The sequence below is a fragment of the Etheostoma spectabile genome, chromosome 14 (assembly GCF_008692095.1).
Source record: "Etheostoma spectabile isolate EspeVRDwgs_2016 chromosome 14, UIUC_Espe_1.0, whole genome shotgun sequence".
In the NCBI taxonomy this organism is placed as follows: domain Eukaryota; kingdom Metazoa; phylum Chordata; class Actinopteri; order Perciformes; family Percidae; genus Etheostoma; species Etheostoma spectabile.
This window is the reverse complement of record NC_045746.1, coordinates 17,399,203-17,406,472: the sequence shown is the minus strand read 5'-3', so window position 1 is coordinate 17,406,472 and position 7,270 is coordinate 17,399,203. Positions and strand designations below refer to the sequence as shown.

At 40.0% G+C, this 7,270-nt stretch overlaps 1 protein-coding gene across 5 annotated transcripts in view; it reads right to left on the bottom strand.

Moving 5' to 3' along the window:
* LOC116701585 (four and a half LIM domains protein 3) overlaps positions 1 to 7,270 on the bottom strand; it is a 16,798-nt gene that overhangs the window by 7,426 nt on the left and 2,102 nt on the right. For 2 of the 5 annotated variants that reach the window (XM_032535327.1, XM_032535329.1), the window contains exon 1: positions 5,936 to 6,057. The exons of 2 other annotated variants lie outside the window; for them this stretch is intronic. The gene's annotated coding sequence lies outside the window, so the exon portion shown is untranslated. Of the gene's footprint in view, positions 1 to 5,699; positions 5,782 to 5,935; positions 6,058 to 7,270 lie in introns of those variants that run through there. One more of the 5 variants, XM_032535328.1, reaches the window with a different exon arrangement.

Here is a 7,270-nt window from a genome sequence, read left to right as displayed (position 1 = left end):
CCCCCGTCTGGACGTCACCATCGGTCTAAACGTTGACAAAACGATGAGAGCCAGAGCTCGGTACAAACTAATGAAGGCCACTTCAATTTTTGGGGTTTTGTTTTAAGCTAGTAAGAATTAAACGTCAGTCATGATTAAGGTTTCCCGCTCCACACATTTACAGGTGCCGCGCTTTATACTCAAAGTATTTGCATCTGGTCTGTTAAAGGATTCTTTGAGAAAGTGCAGTTTACATTCCTCATGTCTGACTGCTATCAAACATTTTGTTTCTAATAACCCTTGATGCAGCAATTTCAGATAAACAAAAAGATAAACACAGTCCACTCTTGGTCATGTTCTAAAGCTGATGCTAGAAGCAGAAACTCCCTCTTCTCCACAGCTAATTTGGAGACTTTGTCTCCCAATGTTGACACAACACTGAAGACACCCCCCGTGCATCCCTCCCTGCAGATAACAGCACTGCTTCCTCTTACAGGGCATCAAGCTGGGTCAACAAAACAAGGAGGACAACCAAACTGAGAGAAAACATCACATCCTGTCTGTTTTCTGTCAGATTGCTGTCTGGAAGAGCCAACAGCCCAGCTTCCCTCCTAAAATGTCTAAAGAGGTTTGGGTTTCTATTCTCGTCCATCCATGTCTACGATGAATGCAGTGATAGAACAATGGTTTTCCTTCCGGACATAGTTTTCCCAGTTTTGAGCTTTATGTTTCTCTTCCTGAGCCACAACATCTGCGAACACATTCTGTGGTCTCCAGCTGTTGTCTGTCATCGAATTCTCCTTCAGGCATCCAATAGGGACAGAGCAGAGTCTAATTAACAATCCATCATTGTTGAAACCAATGTTTTATGGTTCCTGTGCCAACAGGACAGTCCATTATAACTTCATAGTCAGCTATAAAATGGGCAAATATGGTGAGACTCATACTATAGAAACAGCTGAGTGAGAGACTGAGCATTAAGGAGGGTGCAATATTAGCTTAGCTTAGCATACAGACTGAAAGCTCTGCCCAAAGTCTAGAAAAATGCTTAAAGTATTTTTGTTGTTGTTTGCTATACCTTGTTTGTTAAATCAATACACAGCCAGACACATTGTTTCAACATTTCTGTTTGTTAACAGATTAAACAAACTTGATATTTAAAATTTGTGAGTTTAAGAGGCACTGGTAGGTGGATTTTGTTACCTTTGGACAAAGCCAGACTAGTTGTTTCCCTATGTTTCTAGTTTTTATGCTAAGCTAAGCTAATCACCTGTTGCTTCAGCTTCAAACATGAGAGTGGTTTTAATTGTATTGTCTAACTCTTAGCAACAAATCATATAGACATACTTTCAAAATGTAAAACTATTCCTTTCATGAATTAAAAATATTCCCGAGGTAACAATACTAGCGATTTTGAGCAACCAGATATTTTGACTTGACTTTAATTTTTAGATCCAAATTCAAATTTGAGCAATTTTAATATAGTTTTTGAATACTGAACACTTAATTTTTCTATCTGAATTGGTGAAGTTTTTTAAATTGACCACTGGAATTTTGAAAGAGGGTAACTGAGATCACATAAGGTCAGATAGATTTTTAGAGTAAATTTGTTAGTGATCGCGATTTTATAACTGTTAATCGTGCAGGCCTAGTTTTCAGTGGCGCAAAGATTAAGATATTATGACCCATTATTTTCTTTCATGCATCTTGTTAAAGGTCACAACTGACTCCAAATGAAAGAACCTGTTCATCTTCACACCATCCAGACTGTCTGACATGAATAGTCTGACACTGACTCACATGTAGTCTGTGCCTTGTTTCGGAGGTGTGCACTTTACTCCACAGGTGTTCTCTTGAAACACACCCAAGAATACTTGTCGCCCCTGTTCTCCTCCGCAACACGAGACATTAAACCTAACACTCATTCCTCCTGTCTAAGTACTTTCTTTCTGGTAGCACGGCTGCTGAAACTATTTAAGCTTACATTTCACCTTGATGAGTGGACACGTACAATTCTTCTACTGATACACTGCCTGTCCAAGTAAAAGATTTACAGGAGTCACCTGGCTCTGAGCACTTTGTAGTGGCAGCCAAATGGCAACTGTCTCCCAGGATCAGGCTTCCTGTTTCATGTCCCTTCATGGTTCGCTGCTGTTGTTTTACTCCCCAACGACCTGGACAGTTTCTTACCACAGGGACCAGAATCTGAGCTGCTGCGTCTAGGTGTTAGTGTTTATTTTCCCCCGTAGAGGAATTTAGACTTCATGTCTGAGCTTTACAAACCAGATTCCATGATGAAAACCACAGTCACACGTAATAAAATCAAGTGGAACAAAATATGTAGGTAAGTGTTAAATCTGTCCGAGCCACAAAATACTAATTCATGGGTTATAAAACAGCCCCAGTGCCTTTTTGGGGGGGGGATTGCATTCCCTGTACCTCCTGATCCTCATGTCTGTTTATGAGATGTTTTATATATTATTGAACGTCCACCTATTGGATTTTTTACTGTCAGTTGCAGGTATTTGGTCATACAGTGAAAGTATTCACACCCCTTTACTTTTTAAACTTTTTGTTCTGTTGCTGCTTTATGCTAAAATCGAATGAAGTCATTTTATTTGTGTTAATCATGTTTTTTATCGTGATGTAACTGTAGCTTTGCAGGTATTTTGCCAATGGTTTGTTAAAACTTCTGTAGTTCTTTTGAGAGACATCTCCGCATTGTCAAAAATTCTCACTGTCTCTGATTTGGAAACATCACTCTGAGGCTGATGTTTTTCCGATTTGGTTGCTCGTAACAATAAGAACAGCCTTACAGGGCTGCTAGAGTGACTGTAGACTTAACTCACAATAACTGCTTTCTCTTTTGCTGTAACACTCATTCAATAACCCAAACTGTGGGAGCACTGAGTTAAAACAGCCACGCGTGTAACAAAGTTGGTTTTTAATTACCAGCCCACTTTTACGGTGTATTTCCCCTGAAATGGATTAGGGTACCCTAACGGCCTCTGAAGCTCCAAACAGTCCTCATATTGTGCGACTCACTGGGTTGCATAACCTGGATTTGAGCAGGTGAATGAGAATATTGACAGCGGCACAATACTGTGTAGAAGTTGCCGACAGCAGAGTGGCGCCCCGCAGCATTGGAGGGAAATTGACACCTGCATGGTTGCAGCTATAAACTGTTAGAGAAAATAGAAGAAATAAAAAACAAGGCTGGTCTCTTATGGTTGTCAGATGACTGCGCTCCCTTTCATCCCCAGTACAAAGACGCTCAATGTGGTGCGGCTTCCTGCAGATCACAAGGCTAATCTCAGCCGCACGCACACAAATCAACATGAATACACATTGTACATGTTCTTGTTGCTGTATAAAGTTCTCATCACAATGAAATGCTTCTTCTTGCTGTTTTAAACAATGATGATGTCCTGAGATACTGATTTGGCAGATGTGTAAAATTAATTTTTGTTTACTTAAACATGAAAATCACCTCCTTATAAGGCCCTACATAAATCAACATGTACACCAATGTGCATTTTGTTGCCTGTGATCAAAGTTAATGGGGTGAATTGCTCATTAAACACTAAGACAGTGTCGGCAGATCTGATTAATTATTCTGGTTATTTGAATGTGTTCTTTCAGCTTCATTTACTTTAATTTAGTCATCTTTTCAAAATAATCTGTTCTTTCACTAAAACCACAATAGGCAGCTTTATTTATTTTATAATATGATCAGTATCAATGGATATTAATGACACATAACCTGTAGCATTTAGCCTTTAACACCAGGGAATGAAGCACCATTTGAGATAGACTATGTGTCTGGTTTTGTGTTGTGAGTCTCCAGCTGCAGTTTCACTTCAGCTGCTGTCAACAGACCTGACAAACAGATCTCAGTCAGACAAGTAAACAAGTCACCACCATGCAAATCACAGTGACCTGACACAACAGTTCCCAACTCTGGGGGTTAAGCCCACCAGAGGTCGTGAGGTGACATACAAAATAAGAAAACCCCATAGCTCTATAAGTTCTTTCTTTGGAAGGAAATGTGTCATTCGGGTAGACATTCAGGCCAAAAATCTGAAGAAAAAAAACTAAGTTTCCGTATATGTTCATTCAAAAGTCAGTCAAAGTTCACTGGCTAATCTGGTTATTAGACACTGAGCTTTCAGCCATTTCTCAAAATCAGACGATGAGATGTGGTGTAAGGCAGGTCTACTTGCTTCTTTCATGGAATGATTGTAATTTTACGGCTTTTACTATCTAACTGCGATGTTTTGGGACCAATTGGCAGGATTGCTTTGGACAAAGTACACACGGCAACACAATGTTAAATTTAAATTGCTCACGTTACTGTAACGTAACAGTTAACATCAAAGATTTTATGTGGCGTTTTACTTTTGCGGGGTCCAAATGTTCCACCAAAACAAGGTTCATTCTGAGGACATTTTGCAGAGCCACCCTTGCTGCATGCGTCCAGAACTTAGTGCCGCCCAAGACGATTGTGATTGGTTTAAATAAATCCAAACAACCCAGAGCCTTTTTTGTCCTTTCCCAGAATGTATCTGAGGTGTAGCCAGACCTTACTCCACAGCGCTGTGGAGATGCGAGACTACGGGAACAAAGTGATGGGCCGAATATTAGACAGCATTAACCAGGCATTAACCAGAGCTGAGTGTGGTTAAAATATGTGTAAAATGTCTAAATGTTTCTGTGAATGACGAAAGAATAAAAGCAGAGAGGCAGATCAAAGATAGTAATCAAGTGCGGTCGTGAAGTCTCTTAAAACGAAGTACTTTTAGTGAAGTTACTTTTGGCAGCGTAGTTGTTTCACTTGGATTATACTTGCAGGCGAACAGCGACCGATGCAAATAAACAGTCGTCCTGATCTTAAAATACCAACAACTACCATCCAGACCAAATAGGAAAGTAAATATAGTTTCCCATCAGCTGCCAGCTGGCATTGGATAGGTCAGGTCCTGGGCGTTAATAGTAACAGATGTTTGTTTTCTGAGAGACTAGGCCGGCTCTAGGGCCGAAGTGAGACTCCTTTTCAGCCCTGAAGTTTCATACCGGCCCACTCTACTTTACGACTAACTATATTAAAATTATTTAATTAAAACCTCAGTATATAAGTCTGCAATAGCGCACTGTTCTCCACAGCCTTGTATTCAAGCATAAAACCTCATTTCCAATTCAGTGCAAATACAGTAAGTGGGGTTTTACAATGTAGATTTATCAGAAAACACTATTATTCTTTAGAACACAATATAATCTTCAACTTGTTTTTCTTTGCAAATAAGTGTTCACAAATATCCAAACCTTGTAATTAAACAAAATAATAAATCAAAATAGAAAAGAAAAAGAAATAAAGAATGAAATTATTGCACTTTAAATAATGTTTCATAAAACTTTCTGTTCCCTTTTAGTCCCGGGCTTTGTGTATTTACTATCATTATTTGAATGATAGAAGGCCTAATGGATCACTAGTAACATTTGGGCATATAAAGTGGTTATATTTTAACTAATCTGATTACGTTAGATTAGACGTGCCTTCCACACTGACAGCAGCTTATTACAAAGTTTTCTGATGAAATCAAGTCAGTTTCAGTAATTGAATGCTGAATCATCCGCCATCATTGATTATCTCATTGGACTTGGTCTCCACCATACGCTTCATTATCTAGTTCTGATAATATTCACTCAATGAGCAGTCCTACCTGCCCACTCTGGAGTGGTGGGTGCATGGCCGGTGCTTGGTAGGCTAGTGTCTCTTCATTCTCAGTGTTAGCAACTGGACCAGCTACTGGCTGCTGCTGTAGAGCTACAAGAAAAAGTTGGATTCATAAACACGAACGCTGGTTTTCAGGCAACGTTGTCTTATGTTTGTTAAAACCGCCAACATATTGCATTGCTCCGAACCAATGTTTACAGTCAATGCTCCTAACTAGCTCACCCGTCTCATCGACTTCATTTGGCGTTTCACTCTCGCTGGTTTTAATGAAAAAGTTGCTCAGTTTAGCACATTTGGCCACGTCCCTTTCTAGACTTTTCCTTTTGTGTGTTGTCGACTTTTCAGTGCAGTTTTCATCCGTTTTTACAGCTTCTTTTGCTCGCGGTCGCTGAGGTTTACGAGATGACGGTTTGTTTTTGTTTGTCGTAAACACGTCATCATTAACCAGGCTGCACTACAAGAGTGGGAATGTAGAGAACGGCGGGCTGCAGGAAAAAAATACCTGAATACAAAAATAAATGAAAAAAAAAGAGTGGGCTGCAATTGCAAACAGCCTAGGGACAGCAACCATGATATTCAACTATGATTGCAAACCAGTGCCATGATGACTGAACAGAACACCGCCCCACGCGACCGAAAACCAGACAGGCCTACCCAGAATTCTCCTCATTAGCCAGTTCGGGCCTGGCCTGCTCTCTCTGTTTATGTTTGCTGCTTGGTTTATTTCATTATAGCAAGTCAGACTTTTTAAGCCTGCAGAAAATACAGACATATTTAGGGTTTCTGGTAATTTTGGACTCTGGCTTTACATTTCCCCTTTCTTTCAGTATTTATGCTAAGCTAAGCTTACTTAATGCTCTATTTCTTGGAAATCTTTCCAGACAAGAAAATAGTTACATTCACCCCCTGAAACGACAAACTGTATTTTTACACTTTTTTTTCTTTTACAATTTTTGTTTATACTTATTTAAAAAAAGAAGATTTAACATATTGATTGAGTTTCGTTGGTGCTGCCTTTGGACAGAGCCAGGCTAGTGCTAGTCTCGCGTTGCCAGACCTTTGTCCACAGCGCTGAAACGTGCTCGGTGCCCTGGTTTATCGGCATGTCTTTAAACTAATCATCGTCTTGGGCGACGGTAAGCGCCCTGAAGGCTGCTAAATAGCCTCGGGAAGGAACTTGTTTTGGTGCAACGTGTACATTCAAAAGTTTTTTAGTCGTGCAACAGAAAACTCAGATGCAACATCGAGCTAGCTGTCTCGATTCACCCTGCGGAGATCTAAGGAGCAGTTAACCATAATCACAACAGAAAGAAAGCAGAAGGTAGCGGACATCCAGCCGAAAAAGAAGGACATCCGGGTGAATTTACGTCGAAGCAATCGTGGAATTGTTGAACGTTGTCAGTAGAGCCAGGCTAGATGTTTCCCCCTGTTTATAGTCTTTATGCTAAGCTAAGCTGACCGACTGTTTGCTGTAGACTAGCCTCATATTAATTGTAATTTATAATTCATAATTTATACTGTTTATTGATCCCCAGTGGGGAAATTACAAATTACACT